Source organism: Nomascus leucogenys, chromosome 24, assembly GCF_006542625.1.
Source record: "Nomascus leucogenys isolate Asia chromosome 24, Asia_NLE_v1, whole genome shotgun sequence".
NCBI lineage: Eukaryota > Metazoa > Chordata > Mammalia > Primates > Hylobatidae > Nomascus > Nomascus leucogenys.
In genome coordinates, this window is record NC_044404.1 from 27,436,257 (window position 1) to 27,458,531 (window position 22,275).

The 22,275-nt window shown below is 57.3% G+C and overlaps 1 protein-coding gene across 6 annotated transcripts in view; it reads right to left on the reverse strand.

Annotated features, from left to right (window-relative positions):
• AHDC1 (AT-hook DNA binding motif containing 1) overlaps window positions 1–22,033 on the reverse strand; it is a 70,579-nt gene extending 48,546 nt beyond the window's left edge. For 4 of the 6 annotated variants that reach the window (XM_030805359.1, XM_030805358.1, XM_030805361.1 and 1 more), the window contains exons 1-2: window positions 21,578–21,778; window positions 21,246–21,343 (exon numbers count right to left, since the gene is read on the reverse strand). The gene's annotated coding sequence lies outside the window, so the exon portion shown is untranslated. Of the gene's footprint in view, window positions 1–21,245; window positions 21,344–21,577; window positions 21,779–22,009 lie in introns of those variants that run through there. The other 2 variants (XM_030805362.1, XM_030805360.1) reach the window with 2 other exon arrangements.
• Window positions 22,034–22,275: the final 242 nt, after the last annotated feature.

Sequence of the window (22,275 nt, forward strand, 5' to 3'; positions counted from 1 at the left end):
ATGGGGATGGCAATGGCAATACCTGTATCTCACTTGATTCTCACGGGGAGTAACTGCCTTGTAAACTGGAAGGTGCTTTTTCTACTAAAACCTGCTATACAAATAAGAGTAACAACAGCCTCCATCTGTACATTGATTTAAAACTGCAGTAACCCTGTAACGTGGGCGTGCCCAATGCCCCTTCTCTGATTCGTTTTCCTCCTTGGTACATATCACCGTCTAACGACCACTTATTTCACTTGTTTTTACATTAACTGTCTGTTTTACCCTCTCAATGTAAGCTCCTTGAGGGCAGGGATTTGTGTCTGTTTTGTTCACTGCTGTGTGTCCTAGAAAAGTGCCTGACATCAAGTGTGCACTTGATGGTTAAGCAATGAATGCATGAGTCAAGTGCTTACTGCCTGCCAGGCACCATGCTGAGCACTCCTCACAGAGCATCTCATCGGAGGGGTCAGGTACTTTGATGACCCCGCGTTTTGGAGATGCGATGTTCAGTTGACTTGCCCTGGTCACGTGGTGGGACTCAACCTAGCTAGGATTGGACTGCAGAGCCTGCCTTCTTGATCACTATACTGTAGTTTCTGTCCAGATGGGGGTTTATTTCTATTTCTCTTTTTTTTGAGACGGAGTCTTGCTCTGTCGCCCAGGCTGCAGTGCAGTGGCGCACTCTCGGCTCACTGCAACCTGCGCCTCCCGGCTTCATGCGACTCCCCAGTAGCTGGGATTACAGGTGCCTGCCACCACGTGGGGTTTCACCATGTTGGCCAGGCTGGTTTCGAACTCCTGACTTCAGGTAATCTGCCCACCTTGACCTCCCAAAGGGCTGGGATTACAGGCGTGAGCCACCGTGCCCGGCCGTTTATTTCTATTTCTACATTAGCTAAGCCTCTCGATTCTGTCGCCCTCCCTATGTCCTTGAGGCCAACAGCCCTCCCAATCCTCATCCTGATCTCACTCAGCAATTTCCTCCCACTGCTGAGCCCTAAGCCGCTGTTCATTCTCACCTCAGGGCCTTTGCTGGTGCACTGCACCCTGCCTGGAATGCTCTGGCTCCCCCATCTCTTTCAACTACCCATTTCTCAAGATTCACCTCTTTGGGAAGCCCTCCCTCCGGACTTCACTTGTTCCCTTCCCTGAGCTCATGCCTTGTTGTTTATTGCTGAGTAAACCCACTCGGGGAGTGTATGTTGATTTGGTTCATTCTCTAATTGTTTCCTGAGGTTGAAGGCCTTGTCCACCTCTGTCCCTTCTTTTCTATTCCCCCTGTCCCTCTCCTGGCCAGGTCTCCCCCTCCTTCCTCTGCTGGATCAATGCCCTCACCCCTAACCCGTCTCTTAATCAGGTTTAAAGCTTTGTGATTAATAGTATGGCTTTTGAGTCTCTCCAACTGCAGCTCCACCCTCTCCCTATTAGCTGTGTTTCCTTGGGCATGTCACTGCACCTCTCTGAACCCGATTCCTATCTGTGAAATAAGGATAATACGAGCCTCTGCTTCATGAGCAAATGTGCCTGGCACACAGGAAGCACTAAGTATCAGCCCTTTACTATTTCTATAGCATCTTATCATGTCACTTACCTCCATTCTAAAGGCTTCAGCCTCCTCTCTGCCTCCTTCCCAAGCAGTTGTCCCCTCTTTCCAGATTATGGTGATATTAATAATAAGATTGCTAACGTGACCCCTTATGATCTGCAGTGACTGGAAACATGTCTGGCACCCAGCAGGTGCTTCATATTAGTTGTTGAATAAATTAATTAGCTCATTTAATCCTCACAACCCCCTATGGAGGAGAGGAGAACTAGTATTATACTCATTTTACAGACAAGGAAATCAAGGCCCAGAGAGGGAAAGCAGCTCCCAGGGGCTGGGATTTAAACCCAAGCAGTCTGACTCCAAAGCCGGGGCGCTCACTGCCCATTCCATCCTCACCATTCCCATCCTTATCTGCTCTGGTGCCAACCCCAGGGAGGGACCCTTTCTTTCTCCAGGTATTGGACCATAGCATCTAGATGGATGCTCACTGAGCCCCTGCTCCAAAGCTAAGCCTTCATGTTTTATCTCATCTGAGCCTCACAAAACCCTATAGCATCAATGCCATTATTATTTCCCCTCAACAGGTGAGGAAACTGAGGCTCAGAGAGGAGTCAAGTAACTAAGGACACACAGGATTCAAAGCCCAAATTCTTTAAATGACATGATGTTTTTTGCAATGTTTTTCTCTTATTGTTTTATCCCACTGTTGAGAACTGACCACACATATCAGCCTTGTTTTTCCAGTTAGTTGGGCAGCAAGCTCTCTGAGGCCAACCCTTCCACCTCTCCCATTGGTGGCCAGCACTGTAGCGGGGTGAGCTGTGCTCTATAGAGGCTTCTGAACCACTGATCTGCACACTCCTAGCGAGGCACAGCCTGACACTCTGCCTGTTTCCCCCATAGCACTCTGCCTTATCACCCCATCACACTTAGTGTTGGGAAGGGCAGGGCTAGGTCTCCCCTTCGACCTAGACCAGAGGCTCCCCAGAGATGCCTTATCTCCCAGGAATTCAGGGCTCCCATCTCCTACTTAGGGCATCAAGGGGGAAGGACAGGCCAGGCGTGGTGGCTCACACCTGTAATCCCAGCACTTTGGGAGGCCAAGGTGGGCAGATCACCTGAGGTCAGGAGTTCGAGACCAGCCTGGCCAACATGGTGAAACCCTGTCTCTACTAAAAATACAAAAATTAGCCGGGTGTGGTGGCAGTCGCCTGTAATCTCAGCTACTTGGTCTGGGCAACACGGCAAAACCCCGTCTCTACTTAAAACACAAAAAATTAGGCAGGTGTGGTGGCGCACACCTATAGTCTCAGCTACTTGAGAAGAGAATCACCTGACCCTGGGAAGTCGAGGCTGCAGTGAGCCGTGACTGCTCCACTGCACTCCAACCCGGGCAACAGGAGTAAGACCCTGTCTCAAAAAAAAAAAAAAAAAAAAAAAGGAACAAATGAACAAACAAGGACTCTGGATCCTAGCCTTCCAAGTTCAAAGGGCGGCTCCACCACATACTGATGGCTGTGTGACCCTGGGCAAGTCACTTTACCTTTTTATGCCTCAGTTTTCTGATATATGAAACAAAAGACACTAATAAAAGGGCTACAATAATAATTAAGTGAAGATCTATTTATAAAGTTGGTATAGTACCCGGGACACGGTAAACACTATATACGTGTTTGTTAAATAAATAAAAGTTGAGCTCCACCCAGCTCTGCAAAGGTCCCTGTGGTAGGGTACAGAGCTAGTGACAAAGCCCCTGTTCCAAACAGATAACTGAAGACCCACAAGGAAACGGGAAGAGGCAGCAGAGACCGCACACCTTCGAGAAGCCCCTTGTGGCAGGGACCCCCTCCTCCTCCCCACATCCTCCAGAGGCAGAGGACCCCATTTCCTGGCCTAATCAGTCTTCTGACCTAATCCCCCGACCCTAGTCCTCAAGCCACTTCCCCTCCCCTCCCTCCGACTGTTAACTCTTTCCATGCAATCGGACTGTGGCCAAAATTCATGCCCTGCTGCTTAGTTGCTGTGTGACCCTGGACAAGTTATTTAGCCTCTCTGAGCCTCAGCGATCTCCTCTATACAAGGGGATAATCCCCCTGGAGGTCTGTCCTAGGGATTAATCAATAACTGAAATCATACCCCCGGATATGTCCATAGATACTAAGACATGCCGGTTGTCCCACAGGCCTGACAATGTGGATGCGTATGCTGTTTGGGCACTGGGGTGGGGGAGAGGGGAAAGGGGCTGCTGTTAAAAACTGACCCCCAACTTCAAAAGCTTCCCCAAGGGTGCCTAAGCACCATCCAAGGCAAGTTCCCCATCCTTCCAACCACCATCCTATGACATCAAAATACTGTTTCTTGAGAGACAGGCAGGGGCCTCAGGTCAGGCCCCTCATTGCCACAGTCACTACTTGCAAGGCCCTGAAGCAGACCTGGGCGAGAAGAGGGAGGGAAAGGAGGAGCCACAGGTGAGATGGGAGGAGAGGACCCCGGGTGGGGAGGACCCCTGGGATGAGAGGGGCAGAAGGGGAGAGGGACAGGCCTCCAAGGACCTCCCTCTCCCCCACAGCTAACCCGGCAATCACCTGGCCCAGCCTGCCACCCATTTGAAAAGGAAGAGGAGCCAGCGGCAGTCGGTTATGATAGGCGATTACCCGTCATTAATTAATTAAAATAAACAGCAGATTAAATACAGCAAAATTAAAATAGCACAGGAAATTAATTCTCTCCTAGCCCCACCTCACAGGTGAGATGCTTAAAGGGGCCCTTGAAGCCAGCATCCAGGGCAGCTTGGGCTGGGGGCGTGTGTCGCCAAAACCTGCCTTACACCACAACTCCCGGCAACCCCAAATATCAACGGCAGAGCCCAGCTACCCATAGGCATCCACCTGGCTCTGCCACCCCAAGATTGGCCTCCTGGCTCCTTATCCCCAGGGGACTCCAAGCCCTGCTCCCCAGTCAGTGGGCAGGAAGGGTCCTGACACCCTCTAGGTTGGGGGGGGTTGGACACTGGGCCACATCTACCACCACACAGGTCAGGGCAGAAGAAAAGAGGCACCCTGGCCCTCTCTTCTGGGTCCCCTCTGGGGCTTGGAGTCAGGTCTCGGCAAGACCCCCCTCTTCTGTGCTGAGTCCCTGGCCCCTCGTTTGGAGTGCCCCAAAATCCATCTCGGAGGACCCCTCACTTTCCTCCACTTTTGGCTTAGGATGCTCTGGAAGAAAGCACTGCTGAGGCCCAGAATCCCAAGCCAGAAAAATGCCTGACCCAGTTGGCCAGACCGACCAACCCCTAGGACGTGATGCCAGAATTCCCTCCTACAGAAGACTAACCGGCTTATTGCACAGATGGGGAAACTGAGGCCGGGGAGGATAAGGCATTTTGTTTGTGGTCACCCAGTGACCTAGTAGGAGAGCCTGAAGCTGACTCTCTAAGGGGTACATTCCATGTCATGCTACAACACTGGATTTTCAGAGGGCAGCTCAGTTCCACGCTGCCCCCTCCCAGCCTAGCCACTGAGGCCTCGCCTCCATAGGCCCATTCCACAACTTTCCCTTCTGTCCTACACAGCAACTGGTTAGACCTCAACCAACCTCAGTTCCTGCCCTCGGGCTTGCTGTTCACGTAGCTTGCTTGGAAGCTCCTTCCCCAACTTCTCCCTGCCCAAATTCTACCGGCCAGTTCAATATCAGTTCCTCCGTGAGCCACCCAGAACCCTGACAACTTCCTTTAAGCTTCTAGGGTGGAGGTGAAGGTGAAGACTCCCTCTCTGCTGTCTGTGTGATATGGTTATCAGGTGAGCTTTCTGTAGACTAAGAAAAGAGTCTGGGCCCCAGCAGCTGGCACAGTACCCGGCCCTCCGAAGATGCTCAGTAAATCTCTTCGTCTGATGTCCCCCCATGTCCAAGTGATAACTGACAATAATGGCTATTATTTATTGAGCAGCTACTACAAGCCCAACACCTGTACTGCCCCATCCTTGCACGATGAACCTTGCTCATAGAGGTTGTATGACTTGCCTAAGGTCACTCAGCTCAGGAACTGGAATCCCACTGATCCTTAACCCTAATTGCGTCTCCTCTCCATCCTACTCACCACTGCTAGGTTAGACCATCATCTCCCACCTGCACTTCCCAAGCCCCTCAACTAGCCTTCCTGCCTCCAGTCTCTCCCTCCCCTGGTCCTGCCAGCAAAGATTTCCCATAACCCCTTGTAGCCCACTGGATAAAACTGAAGCCCCAGATCATGGCATCTACACGCTGTGACATCTGCCTTCTGGCTGCTTTGCAGTGTCTCCTCTGGTCTGTGAACGTCCCTCCGTTTTCTCAGCATAACACACTTGATTCACTTCTAGGCTTTGCATATGCTATTCCCACTGCCTGGAACACCCTTCCCACGCTTCCTCTTATGAATTCCTACACATCTCTCAACATCCAAGATCAAGGGTTACTTTACAATGGAGTTGGAAGAGACAGGCAACAAATAGGCTGGTCACAAAACTGAGAGCCCTGTGAGGGAAGGGCTCATGTCCATCTTGGTCACCACAGTATCCCCAGGGTTTAACTCATCATCAATGCTCAATCAATGTTTGTTGAATGAATCAATGAATGCTCTGTACAGACCAGCTGACTAAACAGAGAAATGACAAAAGAATACACGGCCACAGTAGGCAGGGCCGGAGGTAGATGGGGAGAGACTGAGGCCAGGAAGGGCAAGGACACGGTAAAGAGCAGTAACAAATACCGTCAGGGCTAATCTGCAGCAGGCCACGCTCTTGGCAGAGAGAGTGTTTATGAGAGACAGAGGAAGGAAAATGATGGTGTGAGAGAGGCTCTCAGTGTGTGTGTGTGCACACGGGCAAGAAGAGGTGAGGACGCATGTGTGTGCTGCATTTGTGAATCGGCCTGTGTGAGAAGGCAGGGAAGTATGCAAACACGTACGTGTGTGTTTGTAGGGGGGCTGTGTACGCATGCCATGACGGCTTGGGTATGTATGAGTGTGTGTGTGCGGAAGACTGTGTGTGTGTGCACAGGATGCCATGTGTGTACATAATGGAGGTTGTGCACTTCTGCTAGGAGGGAGTGATTGAGAAAGACAAGAGGGGACACACGAAGGAGGGGCGAGTGAGTGAGAAACCATGTATGGGGGGGCTGTTGCGAACATGTGCATGAGGAGATGGTGTCCCTGTGAGTGTGACCACTGGGGAACGTAGGTAAGAGGTGTCAGGGCTCTGCTGAGGGTGTGGCTGCCATGGCCTTGACCACAGGCCTGGTGCCAGAGGTGGGGGCTGGCCCTGGGCCCAGGGTCGGGGGTTCTGACAGAGCAGAAGATTCCTCAGAGTCCTCCCTGGAGCCATGGGCGCCAGATTACCATGTCCCTAGGCAGGGAGGTCGAGCAGGAGGCCCAGATGTGCGTGCGCCTCCACATCTGTCCACAGTCAAACCTCTGGGCATTTCTTTGTCTTTGCCTGTGTCCGGGTGTGCACGCCTGTGCTCGTGTGAGTACCACCGGCTGTGTGTCTCTGCCTGTCTTTGTCTCTATATGTTTCTGGGCCTTTGTCTCAGCGTGTGTGGCTGGTGATCTATGCCTGTCTGCATGGCAGTGTCTGGTTTTGTGGGTGTCTATGTGTGTCCTAGACTCCATGCATGCCTAAGTAGAGGGTGCCACCATCCTGCTGGACTACTGTTTGCATTTGTGGGTCCATGTGGCCTCGGTGTATCTAAGTGTGTGCTTGTGTTTCTGTATGGGAGACTACGCCATGTGCTGTAGTATGGAGATGCTTATCTATGTCTGTGTGATGTTTGTGAGACCAAGGATATGTGTGTGTCTGTGTCTGTGTGTTGGGTGTGAGGGGTTTGTCACAGACTGGTGAGCAAGTTAATCTCAGACTCCGTGACACGTGGAATAAAATCACCCTCCCATAATGGGTTCATTCGTCTTCCTGTCCAAGGAGAGAACCAACTCTTCACCCTCCGCCCTGGGGGAGCCAGTGGGGCCAGGGCCAGGCACTGGCCCCCACCCAGGCCGCCTTCTGGCCTCAGCACCCCCACCCCCTCCTCTGCTGCACCAGGCTCATTCTGCCTCCAGAGTGCCCTAGTGCCCACTGTGGGCTGGGCTGGGCTCCAGGACATGTGACTGGGCCTTAGAGGCCTGTCCTGGGCCCCCTGCCCCACCCGCTGCCGAGGAGGGCCCTGCCCTGAGATGAGAGCTGGGGGTGCAGGAAGGACTCTTTGGGCCCCTCCTTCTCCTGGAGGGGAGGGATGAGCTGCAGGCCCGGCCGGGATTTTCCATCTCTCAGCAACAAGATTCCTGGTGAGCAGGCTGCGGGGTTTGGCAGGGCGCCTGCTGGAGACCCGCCCTCACCCGCCAGGATGCCTGGGTCCCTGGGGCCAGGCAGCAGCGGGTTCCCTGGGGAGCTGGTGGGGGGGAGGCTCACAACTCCAACCTACTGTTTGCCTGGGCCTGTGGGAAAGCCAGACCCTTCCAGGCCTGCACCTCCCAACCAAAGATGGTTCCCCAGCACCCCCAGGCAAACTACTGCCCTTCCTCTGGCCTCCCCTAAGCCCCAGCCTTAGCTGAAGAAAGTATTCCCAGGCCAGCCACCCAGCACCACCCACCCCCAGCACCCCTCAGCACACACCCAGCCCGGGTTCTGCACCTCACCTCCAAGTCCGAGAGCTCCCAAGGTGAGGGTTTTGCTTCTCTCAGGCTTGGGGGGTCTGAGGACAAGGCTGTGTGTCCTGCATCTGTTAAATCCCTCTTGGTCTCAGCTCTCCTTCCTGGCTGGGCTGAGAGGCACCAGGAGAGTATTTAAGGTCCAAAGTTGGGGAAACTGAGGCAGTGAAGCCCTCTGCCCTGCTCATCACAATGAGTCAGAGGCAAAATCCAGTCATCTGGACTTGTCTTAATGCTGCTTAGCAATAGTGGCTGCAGCTCTTTCTTTCCCGTGGGAGGGTGCAATTTCCAGAGGGGATGAGCATCAGCTGGAGGGAGTGGGGAATAGGCAGGTGGGCTCCCTCAAACCCCAGCACCTTGGATGAGCAGTTGGAGAGCAGGTTTGCTAAGAGATTAAGGTTGAGGAGGAGAAACGAGATGCTCCGTGATTTATGAGCCTAATTCTTCTCCCTTAAATTCCCCTCCAACCCCCACCCCCCAGCCCCAGCCTGGTCCCTCCAGGGCCATGCTGTGGCCCCAGGCCAATGTCGAAGCCCTAACCCATCCATCAGCTGTTGCCAGGGAGTTTCCACCCCAATGGGTTCCAAAGGGAGGGGCACAACTGCCACTAGGGGCTCAGATTGATGGGGAGGGGGCATGGCCCTAAGGAGTCTGCCAACAGACCCCTGCACCCTCCTAGAAGCTGGGTGCTCACAACATCCAGGGAGGAAACTAGGCTGGTGGGTGGGGCCCAGGAGGAGGTAGCCTCCCCGCTGTGGCACCACACCCAGCCCTGCCTTTTCAAGAGGCCAGGAGACCTGGGATCCCACGGGGCCCTACAGCTCACAGGGTGTGTGACCTTGGGTGGTGACTGCTCCTCTCCGGGTCTCAGCCTTCCCACTGCACAATGCAGAAAGTGGCTCAGATATCACAGGTGACCCCCTTTTGGCTCACCCTCCTTTGCATTAAGCCCTGCTCTCTGTCCAGAATCTGGCCCAGATGGGGTAAGGTCACAGCAGCTACCTGGAGGAGTCCTCACAGCCACCCAAGTCAGAGCTGAAGTTTATGGTGATCACTCCTCCACCACATGCCCATTTTCCAGTCCCCGAGAGAGGATCTGGAGTCTGCACCAAGACCTGAGTTTTACTGGTGGGGTGGTTAAGAGCACATGTTCTAGGGACATACAGACCCGGATTAATGTCCTAGCTGCACCAGTAACTTGTTATGTGAAGTCCTGTGCCTTTTCTCAGCTTCAGATTCCCCATCTGTAAAATGGGGTAATAGTGCCTCCCTCCTAGGACTGTTGAGTTGAAATGAGAAAAATGCATGCGAAGGCCTTGGCACAGTGCCGGACACATAAGTGCTTGAACAATGGTAGTGACCATAACTGTGGTTAGTATTAACATAAATCCAGTGGCCAGGGAGAAGGGGGAGGAGGGATCCCCGACCTGGCTGGAGGCGATCCAGCTTCATCCTTGAGCCAGGTCAGGACCCCCACGATCTCAGCCCAGAAGGGCCAGCCGAATTCCTCGAAGCCCCCCAGCTGTCTCCCCTGTTAAAGGCCTCTCATTAGTGAGCCTGAGCACCTGCCCCTCCACGAGTAATAAGCCTCATTAGTATCTTAGCCCCAAGCTCTGAGCCCAGAGTCTATGTGTGTGCACACGCATGAGGGTAGGGGGCTGCAACAGGCCACCAGCCAGGAGACAGCATCCTCGCCAACCACACCCCCTGCCTGTCATCCGCAGAGCCCGTCACCACCCAGCTTGTCACCTGCCTGCCTCGCACCCGCACCACCTGTCACCCACCCAGCTCGTCACCCACCCAGCCCATCACCTGCACCACCTGTCACCCACCCAGCCTGTCACCAGAGCCGCCTGACAGACATCTGGGTGGGGGACAGGAGATGGGGAGGAGAAGACCACAGGGGTGCGGAGCTGGGGGCCCCAGAGACCCTGTGGGACCCCCACTTCAGCTCAGCATCCTGCAGCATCGCCATGGCAACCTCTCAGCCGCAACCACTTTCCCAAACATCCCCCGCCCTCCCCCCCCCAGGCCCTGCTCTTAGCTGAGCTGAGGCTGAGAAGAGCCTGAGTGACAGCAGAATGGGGCAGGAAGGAGGGGGCTCCCCAGCTGGCTGGCCTTGACCACCCTTGCGCCCCTCTGGACTCGGTTACTCCATCTGCAAAATGGAGGGGCCGGAACGCAGGAGGCCCCTGTAGACAGGCCATCCCTCTCCAGCCTGGATTGGCCGAGCTGGCTGCCGGTTAACCTGTGAGGGCTGGGGGTGGGACGAAAGGACCAGGGTTTCTGGGTTCTTCCACGCTCCTCTACCTCGGGCCCAGCTCAGAGAGGCTAGGCCCCCGGCCCAAGCTCACAGAGCAGACGAGGAGGCGCAGGCTGGACAGGAGAGGGGCTCTGCCAAAGGACTGCCAGCTGGAGGTGCCATACTGGGTGACCCAAGGTGACTAGGGGCAGAGTTGGCCCCACCTCCGAGCTGCATTATTTATAAAACCCAGAGCAAGATGCTGAGCAACAGCTGCGGTGCTGCCCCCTCCGGGGGCACAGGCCTCCGTGGAACGGAGAAGACACGGTGCCTCCTCAGGGAAGGCCCCTAGGGTCCCGGGCTCCCTCCAGGGCTGGCTGGGGCAGGGGCTGAGGTGGGGAAGGGGCAGCAGCTCCGTCCCTCCCCTCCCCCTCCACTCTTGCAGGCCGGCAGCGATAGGATTACTTCTGCATGACTGCGCGCTCCACAGGGTTCCAGAGACCCTCCTGCCTGCAGCAATCTTTAAAATTCCTCCAGCCCAGCCTCTCTCCCTCTCTCCCCGCAGTGAATGCTCCAGAGTCTACCGCAGTGTGCCCACTGCTGCCGCCACCGCCGCCACCACTACCCCCAGGCAGGCTGGGACCCAGGTCCCTGGTGTCCATGGGCAAAGATGGACCCATTCTCAGGGTGTAGCCCTGTGTCCCTCAGAACCCTCTAAGATCCAGGCCCTGGCCCATTCCCTCTGGCCCTTGGTGCTGCCCCAGTCCCACAGCCATGGCTCCAGCTGGGGTCAGGCATGCCAGCTGTGCCAGGGCAGATGGGCACATATGTGCAAACACCCCCGGTGGATCTTGGCATGCCTGCCCATGGGCTTTGCTGCCAGAACCTGGCTGCCCCACCTCTGCTCTGAACCCCTCCCTGTCTCACCAATCCCTGCTATCCCCCCGGGGTGGGCAGACAGCTGGGCTAAGCCAGTGTCTGTGGCTCCCCGGGGCACAAGAGGCAGGCAGGAGATCGATTCACTGAATTTTTTAAGGCCCTAATGGAGCCTGCATCCCAGGACTTGCTGGACTGGGACACAGGCGGTGTCTTGGGGACCCTTCCCACAGCACTGCAGTTGCTTCCTCTTTCGGGCCTTGAGGATCAGTGAAGCCCTTCTGTGAGCCTTCCCTCAGCAGGAGAGGAGGCACGAGGGACCCCTAGGAAAGAGAAGGGATTTGGGGGCTGTGAGCAATATCCAGAGCCCCCCTATCTCCCCAGTCCTAATGCAGGCAGAAGCAGATCAGCCTCTAAATCACTCCCCTCATGCTGCCCTCTGAGGCGGATTCTGTGCATCTGTAATTAGGGGGTGGAACAGATGGTGGAGATTCCGTTTAAAATCATGCATCTAGTAAAGTAACCTTCACTGTCGGAACTGACTCCCAGGGAGACCAAGCCCCGCAGCCTGGATTTGGGGGTGGGGGGGAGTAGGTCAGTCCAGCACCTTCCCCATCCCTCTCCCTGAAGCCCCAGGCCCCATGTCTCTCTCAGGTGAGCCAAGGGGTTGGGGGAGGGGGGCAGTGATTTGGCAAGCACTTGAAAAAGCGTAGGCTAGGGGCAACTCCCCCTGTCCCCCTCTCCCACATACACGCCAGAGCCAGGGCAGGGCTGGGTACTGAGAGTTCCTGGCTGAAAGACCAGGGTGACCAGGTGCCAAGGGGCTCTGCCCCCGCCCCAAAGGGGCCCCAAACCTTCAAGCCCAGGCCAGGGTGCCCAGAGCACAGGGTCTTGGGTGGGGCAGCTTTGAACCAGATGTCCAGCCTCACTGTCCAGGAATGAAAGGCCTGGGGCGGTGAAGGGGTGGAGATGCCTCCCCAGGCAGAGGAGGCTCTGGGAAGAGGGGGAGGCCTGGGCAGCAGAGGGAGAGAGAGAGAGAGAGAGAGCACACAAGAGTGAGCAATGTGTGTGACAGGCTGAGGCTGTCTAGGGGAACAAGGTGGGGGAGAGGGTGTGCTGGAATGTGCCAACGGTGGGAGTGAGGGCTGCAGAAGAATTAGGCGGGGTATGTGACAGGGTGCCGTGGGGTGCAGGCGGAGCACAGAATGGGTGCAGGGTTGTGACTAGCTGAGGCTGTATGTCTTTGTGTACGGGTGTGGTATCGGGGTGTTTGGAGAGGTGTAGGGGTGCCCCTGGGCCCTTAAGTGGCTGAGGAAAAGTACCGGAGCTGAGACTGTCTGGGGAGCGGTGGGGCCGGCCCATTAGGACTGCCTGCCGACGAGGTGCCGGGATCCAGGAGGCAGTGTGCACACACGTGCACGTGCAAGCTTCGGGAGGTATTAGAAGCTTCGGGGCCTGATCTGTTAGAGATATACTAGAACCGAAGCCATGTCTGTGTGTTTGAGGCAAATGTTGTGGCTACAGAGGGTGTTCTTGTTTGAGTGGGTGTTTGAAGCAGTGAGTGTATGTGTGTTGTAGGGGGAGGTTGTGTGTTTGGAAAGGTATAGGGGACGATACCGGTGTTTGGGGAAGTGCTGGGCTATAGCTGGGAGAAACGCTGGGGGCTGTGGGCAGAGTGTGTGTGTCTGGGGAGGTGTCAGGGCTTTGAGGCTGTGAGTCAGTGGGAAGGTAGCAGAGCTGTAGCTGGGTCCTGGGTGTATCTGGCAAAGTGTTGGGGTTGGATAGGGGGTTGATATGCTGAGGGTGCGATAGCTCTGTGTGTGTGTGTGTGTGTGTGTGTGTGTGTGTGTATGTGTGTGTGTTGGGGTGTTTAGGGATGTATCAGGGGTCATAAAAATGTGGGTTTTGGTTAAGTACTAGGGCTGCGAACATGTGCCTGGAAAGGTGTTGTCGGTGGAGGGTGCGCTGTGGTTTTGGGGAGTGTCTCTGGAAAGGTTATTGGGATTTTAACTGGGTACCTGCACAGCGTTAGAGACCTGAGGTCCCTCCGTACGTGGGAAGGGAAGAATGGGCCTCTGATATCAGAGATGTGCCACAGGCTATCGTCCATGAGTGCACAGGTATGAGGGCTGTAACCAGGTTCCTGGTGTCAGGGAGGTGTTGCGGGTGTGTGGGTAAGCATGTGGTGGTTGTGTGTTTGGGGGTATGTGCATGTGAGGTAGCTGGATGTCGGGGGGTATCTGTATGTAGAGTGTGTGTGTTTGTGGAAGTGTGTGGGCTGGGTGTTGTAGGTGGAGCAGTTGTGTTTTAGAGGTGTTAGAGCTGTGAGTGTGTATGTGGGGCCGTTGTCTGTTTAGAAGGTGTTGGGAGCTGTAATTGAGTCCCTGTGCCCCAGAGAGGTGATGGGGCTGCAGGGTGTGTGTGTGTTAGGGGGGATGCCCCTCTGGGAGAATGAAGGGCAGCATCCTGGCCTTTGCTCCGGGGCCTAACTGGGGGCTACCCGCTAGAACCCCTATGGTACGGGGTGCCTGTGCGGGGGTGTCGAGACAGGCAGTCCATCTGTCTCAGCCTGTGCCCAGGCCCAAGGAGCAGAGCTGCCTCCTCGCTCCCCGGGGGGCAGCAGCGGATCCAAGCCCACCCATCTGCCTTCAGATGGTCGAGGCAGGAGCCTCCACAAAGCTGCCTGGAGGGCAGCACTGTGTTTGAAGAGACACAGGCTGGGGGTGGGGGAACTGCACATGCACAGCAAACAGTCCTCACGGAGGCTCCTTTAAAAACCACTGACGCCAGAAGAGAGGAAGAGGGAGGACAGGGGCGGGTATGTCTGTCCTTGTGCATCTGTGTGGGTCAGTGCCCAACTTCCAGGCCGGGGGCCCTTTCCCACATGCTCCTGCTGGATGTTCCTGTTCAGGTAGCACTCAGGCCTTGGGCTCCAATCCAGGCAACAGGCTCCCAGCCTCACACCTGAACTACACCCTCATATCTGCACAGTCCCTACACTCACACGCACTCATACACCTTCCCACATGCATGCCTGCCACTGCACGCTCACACATGCAGTTTGCCCCATGCCCTTAAACCTTCGTATATGTACCCCCATCACACATACCCCACCCTGCAAAACCCACAGTTACACACACCCATCTTACACACCTATCACATAAACGTGCAGTCACACATACGTACCTGACAAGTCACTCTCACACATACACCCACACACTGAACATACCTTGGAGCTCCCTGTCACACCCGTATCCTATCTCACATACACCCAGTCTCTCTCACACTCCATGATGACACTCGCCATCCCTTCTACCTGCACATGCAAGCACAGGTTTATACACACATGCCTCCCCACCTTTGAGACAGCTCCCCACTACCCAACCCACTGGGCATTTCTCTGTGTCCGGGCCAGGCCCTGAAGCTTCCCAGAAGGGCTCTCACCAACTGAGAGGACCTTCTGCCTCCCCACCTTGCCAGCTGGGTTAGAGTATGGGGGTGGGGGGCAGGTGGCAGGGGGAGGTTCTCTGTGCTCTGGTGTGACTGCCACTGTATGTGGGAGGGTGTGATAACGTGTCCTGAGACCCACGACAGGGCCTGTGAGTCACCACCTGTACAGGGAAGGAAGCACAGGTGCGTGTTCACCAGTTACGTTCGTGAGATGCAGAATGAGCGTGAGGGTGGAGATTTACATGTCACAAATTGTGTGTGTGTGTGTGACAGTGTGTGTGTGTGACTGTGTGTGTGTGACAGTGTGTGTGTGTGAGTGTGTGTGTGTGACAGTGTGTGTGTGACTGTGTGTGTGTGACAGTGTGTGAGTGTGTGTGTGTGTGTGAGAGAGAGAGATGCAGGGCCTGTGTAGACAGGTGTGACCATGGGGGCTGCGTTTACATGAGGGACATCCCCCGGGGTGAGTGTGAGGGGTGTTTCCCAAGACAGGAGAGGTGCACATCTGCATTTGGTGCAGGGGTCAGGGCTGCAGGCCTCTCAGCAACCCCCTCCCCCTACGAAAAGAGGAGCAGGGAGCAAGGGGCTCTGGGCGGCTTCTCTCTCTTGCTCTTTCTCCCTGACCTCTTTAGCAGCTGGAAACTGAGCCGGGGGTGGAAGGAATGGAGACTTGGCTGGCCTAGGGGTTTGGGGAGGGAAGAGGGAGAAAACACCTTCCAGATTCTCATCAAATCCCTGTTTGTGGTTTGTAGCCTCCAGTCTCTCCTCCCTCCCTCTCCCTCCCTCTCTCTCTCTCTGTCTGGGTTTCCCCCTTTCTTTATCTCTTCCTGTCTCTCAGCCTCCCCATCTCTCTCCTTCTCCATCTCAGTCACCCTGTCTCCTTTCTTTTCTCTAAGTCTCTGTCTTCCATTTTTCTGCCTCCTCCTCTCTCTGCCAGCACCTCTGTCTGTCCGTCTCTCCCTGTCCCAGTCCATCTGTCCGTCTCTCTCCGTCTGTCTGTGTGTGGGTGTCTCTGTCCATCTGTTCCACCACCCATCTGTCTGGCTGTCTGTGTTAGTCCTTCCAAGGGTGCCCACTCGCTCCCCAAGGCACCCTCCCCCAGGTCAGCAAGGCCTCTCCTGGCTCAGGGGGTGGGGAGGGGGTGCAGAGCTGCAGCTTCTGGAAGCTTCAGTAGCAGCTGGGCTGAATTGGGAGTTCGGGGCCAGCCAGCTGCAGAAGCGGCCCCTCCCCTGGGCTCCCAGGCCAAGGACCCCAGAGCAGAAGAGGAGAGAAAACAGGGCCTCATTGCAGTTGGGTTTGTGTGTGTGGTGGAGGGGGCTGGAAGGGGGCTGGAGGGAGGCAGGGCCTCACTTCACTCACTTCACCATTGCCCCCGGAGCCAGGCCCTGCAGGAGAGGGATCCTCAATGCCCACCTTCCTCATCCCCTGGCCAATGGAAGAGATGCTGGGATCCAGGAGGGAGGGGCCAGGAGAGGCCAGGCCTTGGGGGAAGGAGGGGTTGGGAGCCAGAGCTTCCTGTCAGCTGGGCTGGAGGGGGGTTCCTTCCCTCCTCCTTTCCAGGCAGTCCCTGGGGACCCCTCCTGCTCTGGTCCCAGTTCTAGGCATGAGGGGTTGTTCTTGCCAACTGCACTGGGGCCATTGCCACCTCCATCTACCCATAGGGACATAGGGGGATCGTCACACCAGTGTCACCCCAACAACAGTGGAGGCTGGTTTTGGCCATGTAGTGACCCTGGCCCTGTCTAGGCACTGGCCATCCTGAGTCTAGCACCTCACACACACATATACACAGTGCATCCCAGTGCTCACCGCCTGCCCACGCCCCCCAACACCAGCACCCACCGTCATGACATGAACGCAGAGACCAGTACCCTACCTTGCACTGGTGACAGCGCCCCTGTCACAAAGCCAGCAGCTTCAGACAGCATCCCTCAACATTCTTCCTGGCTGCTCTGTCCCTGTCCCTCACTCCCTCTCCAGTAGCTCACAGTCCAAATCCCAAACTTAGGCCCAAGAGGAAGGGATGGGAGGACACAGTCATCCCTCCTGAGACCTGGGGATAGGACCATAAATGAGGAAAGAAGAGATGCTGCAGGGGCAGAATCAGGCTCCTTCCTGCCCTACCACGGGCAAAGTCCATATTGGCTACACCCTCCACACAGCCCTACCACAGGGCCAGGGCCAGGGCCAGGTCCAGGGCCAGGGGCTGGCTCCCTCCCTCTCGAGCTCTCCTTGCCCCTGGTTGGGCCCCCTCCCTCTCCTCCCTTCTGAGCAGCCCTCCCTGCCCTCTCCCTCCCAGCTCTGGCTCTCTCATCCTCAGCTCTTGGAAGCCTGACTCACTGTTTCCCCTCCTCTCTCGCCTCCCTCCCTCTCTCTCCGGCAGCAGCGGCGCCTCCCCCTCCCCTGGGGGGGCTCTGGCCACAAGGGTGCCCGCCTGCTTCTCTCCCCAGGCTCTGGCCCCCTCCACTCCCAGGAGGCCCCCTGCAGCTGTTCCAATTCTCTAACTACAGTGAGGTGGAGTGCAAACAGCCCAGGTCCCAGCCTGGCCTTGCCAAAGGTATCTGTGACCCTGAGCAAGTGGCTCCTCTCCCTAGACTTGGCTTTCTCTTGTCAAACAAGTGGGGGACGTCCAACTGGATGACGCTCCTGGCATCTCTGGGACCCTAATGTTTCCCGCTTTTATAACCTGGGTGTCTTTTGGCACAGAGCACCTGACAACCTGCAGGGTGCAGTATCTGCCACAGGCCACGCCCCCCTCCCCCCCCCCCCCCAACAGGTCCCAAGAAAAGCTCAGCTCTGTTCCAGGCATTTAGGAAGGGCAGAAGGGAGATGCTACCCTGGGACCAGAAACATTTGTCGAAAACCCTGGAATCCCTCTGTCTCCCCATTCTCCCTCCTCCTGTGAGTCTCTCTCTCTCTCTCTCTCTCTCTCTCTCCCACCTGTCCTTCTCCCTCTTCCCAAACATCTGCTTGTCTCTCCTCCAAAAACAACCCCAGAATCTGACCTTGGGTAACAGGCCCTCAGTGCTGCCTCCTCTCTGGCTCCAGGGAGGGGAGTGGTATATTCCTAGGCCTTCTTGGTCCCTGGCCCCCACCTCCAGGGGCTGTAATCCCAGCTCTTCTTGCCTGTTTTCTCTTTCACTCTCATCACTGGCTTTGGTCTCCATCTTTCTCTCTCTTCACCATGCATGTGGCTGTGGGTCTCTCTCCTCCCCACGCCCCCGCCCCCCTCCCTGGGGGGGTCCCATCTGCAGGCATTAGCAACAATGTTACCCTTGCTTCCTCCCATAGTCCCCAGCTCCACTCCATCCTGGCTTCCGCCTCCCCACTCTGTCCCAAGAGACCCAGGGGACCCAGAGACAGAGCTGGGCTCCATCCCATAATAGTGAGTCTGCTTGACCTCACAAAGCCAGACCAGAAGGGCCTGGGCATCTGGTACACAGGCATGGCACCCCCTGGTCTTGGGTGGCTGGCATGAGACACAGAGCTCTGTGTTCTACAAACCAAAAAAAAAAAAAAAAAAAAAATTAAAAAATTGAAGTTGACCTGGGGGTGGGACAGAAGAGGGGAAGGGGGAAATGAGGGAGATCAGGTTTGCCTGGAGGAAGCCCCTGTCCAATGGGGAACAGAAGCATAGAGGTGGGAGTGGTTCAAAGTCAGTGCTCCGGGCTGATTGGAGAACAACAATGTCCCTCTGGGGCTCTGCCAGGCCAGAACAGCTCCCCCTACCCAAATGTCTTCTGCCAGGGGCAGTCTGCCCCTCAAGCCTCCAGCACAACCACAGCAATCAGGTGGAGACCCCATCTTTTAATCTTCTTTTGAATCCGAGTCCAACTTCCCTACTGTCCACCTCCACTTAGCTCAGTAGGGGGTTCCAGAAGCCTCCCAGCCCAGATCTAAGCCCGTGCAGTGGTGGTAACAAAGTCCCCCAGCTCCCAAACCCCTTCCCCAAAGGCCCCATCAAGGGCTGGGGAGCAATGCAGAATAACCCCAGAACCCTCACGCATTGCAACTGAGAAGCTATGCTGTCCATTCACAGCGCCTGAGGGTGGTAGGGGCTCCCTGCCCCCACGACCCTGTTCCAGACCCCCCAGCCCAGCAACAATAATAAACGGCAAAGCTCTTTTTCTTTATGACACCAAATTTCTCCAAGCCCAACAGCTCCTTCCATCACTACCTCAGCCATAGATCACATTAAAAACTCACAGAGGGCAACTTAAACACATCACATTTGTTTCTCTCTATATTATTTCAAAAGTAACGGCATTAAAAATGGATTTTACTACAGAAAATAAATATCGGCACGTGGGCTGGGAGCCCAGGCGGAGGAGAGCGCCCACCAGGGGAACGTCCCTGAGGGCTTGGGCACAGTTAGGCACTGACCAGACTAGAAAGGCCAGACTACACCTTGGGCTGTGGGGGATTCTTGGGGAGGGGGCAATGCCTGCCCACCTGGGCATCTGCCCCAAAGCCGGACGAAGAAGGACAAGTCACTGGTTTGGCCTGGTGGCCACTGGTCCCCCAAAGCTTATGCCCTCACTGGTCTTTGCAACCCCTGAAGAGTAGGCGCTCTGGGGCCAGAAGTTCACCAGTCTCTGGGGATTACTCCAACTATTGACACAGCAGGAGAAAAAAATGAATTCAACTTACTATCCAGTTTGATTTTCCATTACTATAAAAATAAATATACATCTGCTCAAAGGAGGGAGATGGCAAGCAGCATGCACATGCCACCTGGGGGGTCCCCCCACAACCCAGCCTGCCTGCCCCCCCACCCCAGGTTGGGGGACAGCCTGGTAATCTTTCACTTACAGCCCCAGCTCACACAGCCACACACACCGGGCCACACGGAACAGGAACAAGCCAACAATAGAAACACCCCAAATGCCCCTGGCAGGACTCTGCCCAGGCCCGGGCACATGCCCCTGCCCAGCCGGCGGCGACAGCAGCAGCGGACAAAATGTGGCCACCCTGACCCGGAGGCAAAGCTTGTCCTCACACCCTGAGCTCTGCCCAGGGAGCTGGGGCCAAGTCCCGCCTGACACCAACTGGTCCGGCGGGAAACGCCTGCCCAGCCAGACAGGCACAGGCCCCCCAAGGGTCCCTCCTTGTGCTCAGGGACCAGGCTGTGCAGTCCGGCCCTGCCTCCCAGGGTGACGCCTGGGCCCAAATTCAGCTGGCCCTGCCAGTCAGGCACTGGTGCAGAACCGAGGGCACCAGGCTCAGCCCCTCCCAGCCCAGCCCCAGGGCCCCCAAGCTGGGAGGGAGGGGAGACTCCCCACCCCTCCACATCTGGCCCTGGCCCCCAGGGTCTGCGGTAGAGAATTCCCGCCCCCGCTTCTCTCTCTCCCTCCTCCCGCTCTGTGCCCGCTGCCCGCCTCAGGGACAGCCCCAGCTCCCGCCTCCGGCCAGCAAGGCCCACATCCTTCCTCCCTCAGCTGGCCCCTTCGCCTGGCAGGAGGCTGGGGGGTCAGGCTGCTGGGGAACCCCCCCAAGCTCCCATCAGTCCTCATCCCCAGCCCCCAAACTCTGGGTTGCTGTCCCTTTTCCTGTAGAACAGGAAACAAGGTTATTTCCTAGACTCGGAGCCAGCCCCCTGCCCCTCTGGCTCTGCCCGGGGACCCAGACCCAGCAGGGGAATGCTCCCTCAACCAGCGAGCAGAGATTCAGCAATTCACCCCAGCTCCCTGCCTAGGGGGCTGACAGCTGTCACTCAGCACCCCACCCCCTGGGGAAGAGGGGGCCGATTCAATCAGAACCCCAGAGGAAACGCATTGATAGGCGATTATTTATTTATTTATGCAAAAGTGAGCCGACTTTGTTCGCCAGGTAACCGGGCACTCGGCCCAACCCCTCCAGCCCTAGCCGCCCCCAAATCCCTCCTCCGCCCCACACCCCCTCCGGGTCATTAGGTCCCCGCCCCTCAACTCCCCGAGAGCCAGTGGATCCTAGGGATTTGGGGGTTGGAGGGGAGGGGCTCCTCCCTCCGCAGTCTCCCCTTTTCCCAGCGCCGATCCTAAAATCCAGCCTTGTTCTCCGCTCCCACGGTCCCCCCTTCATTTCCCCCCCCCCCACATTCTCAGCAAGCTGGAGAGCAAATTGCAGTTTTAAATCCAAAGACGGAGGGAGGGGGAAGGAGGAGGGGGCGCGCGGCAGCGCTGGGCGCGCACCTCGCCCCCGAGCCGGGGGAGCCGCGGGGCGGCCAGGAAACCCGAGAACCCCCCCTCCCCGCCCCCCCTCCCCGTCCACCTCCCCCTCCCCCTTCCCGGCGCTGCCTGCCAGGCTTCGAGCCGAGCCCAGCCGAGCCGCGGGCCCCGGTGGAAACAAAGACCGATCGCACCGCGGGCACCGCAGCCACCGGGTCCAGCGGACCGGACCAGGGGACGCGGCCCCCCCCCCCCCCGTGCGTTGCACAAAAGAGCCCGGCCGGCCGGTCCCCAGCGGGGGTCTGGGGCTGGGGAGGAGGCGCCACTCACCGGAGTGCTGGGCTGCCGGCTCCGTGGGTCCGAGCCAGGCGAGGGGTTTGGGGGGACGTCTGTCTTCCGGCGGTGGCAGCGACGCGGGCGCCCGGCTGCTGAGGAGAGGAGTCGTGGAGGAGCCCTGAGCCGCCCGCCGTCGCTGACAGCATGGCTCGCGCCTCGGCTCACATTCTCCGCCGCTAACTCCGCTGGACACGGCCCCCCGCTCCCGCGGCGCCCCCCCACCTCGATCACTCCTTCGCTCTCTCTCTGCGCCCCCCTCGCCCTCCCGCCGCGCACACACTCTCCCAGCCCTGGACACCCCCGCCCCCACCCCCCCAATTGCAAACCTGGGAGGGAACGCGCCCCGCGTAGTCCTCCTGCTCCTCCTCCTCCGCCCTCCTCCCTCCCGCTCTCTCTGGCTGTCTGTCTGTCTCTCAGACTGTCTCTATTTCTCGCTCTCTCTGCCTTTCTCTGCTCTCCAAGCTGGGTGGGAAAAGGAAATGAGGACAGAAAGCAGACGCTGGCTTTGGGTGGTGGTAGCTGGATTCCCTCTCTCCCTCCCTCCCCCTCCTCCCCTCCCTCCTCCTGCCTTCTGCTCTCTCCGCTGCGAGCGGGGCTGAGCGCAGCCTGGCGGGTGGCTCGCTCTGCCCGCCCGCCCGCCTGTCTGTCTGTCTGGTCCGCCTCGCTCGCTCCCTCCCTCCGTCTCTCGCCCTCGCCCTGCCTGCCTGCCTCTCTCCGTCTCCGCCGCCGCCGCCGCTGCCTCTGCGAGCTCGCCTTACCTTCGCCGCTCACCATCCGGAACCCCAGGGGGGAGCGCGCGCGCGGCACGCCGGGACTTGTAGTCTCCGCCCCGGCCGCTTCGCGCGCGGGGAGGGCGGGGCCGCGCAGGCTGCTCCGACGGCGCGGCCGGGAGCCCCGGGGACCCCGCGCCTGGGGCGCGTCTGGCTGGGGTGCGTCCTCGTTTACCAACGGACGAAGATCCTCCCCAAGGGTTAAGAAGGGTCCCCGTGTTCCTTGTCTCCACCGGGGGGCTCTGGATCGAGCG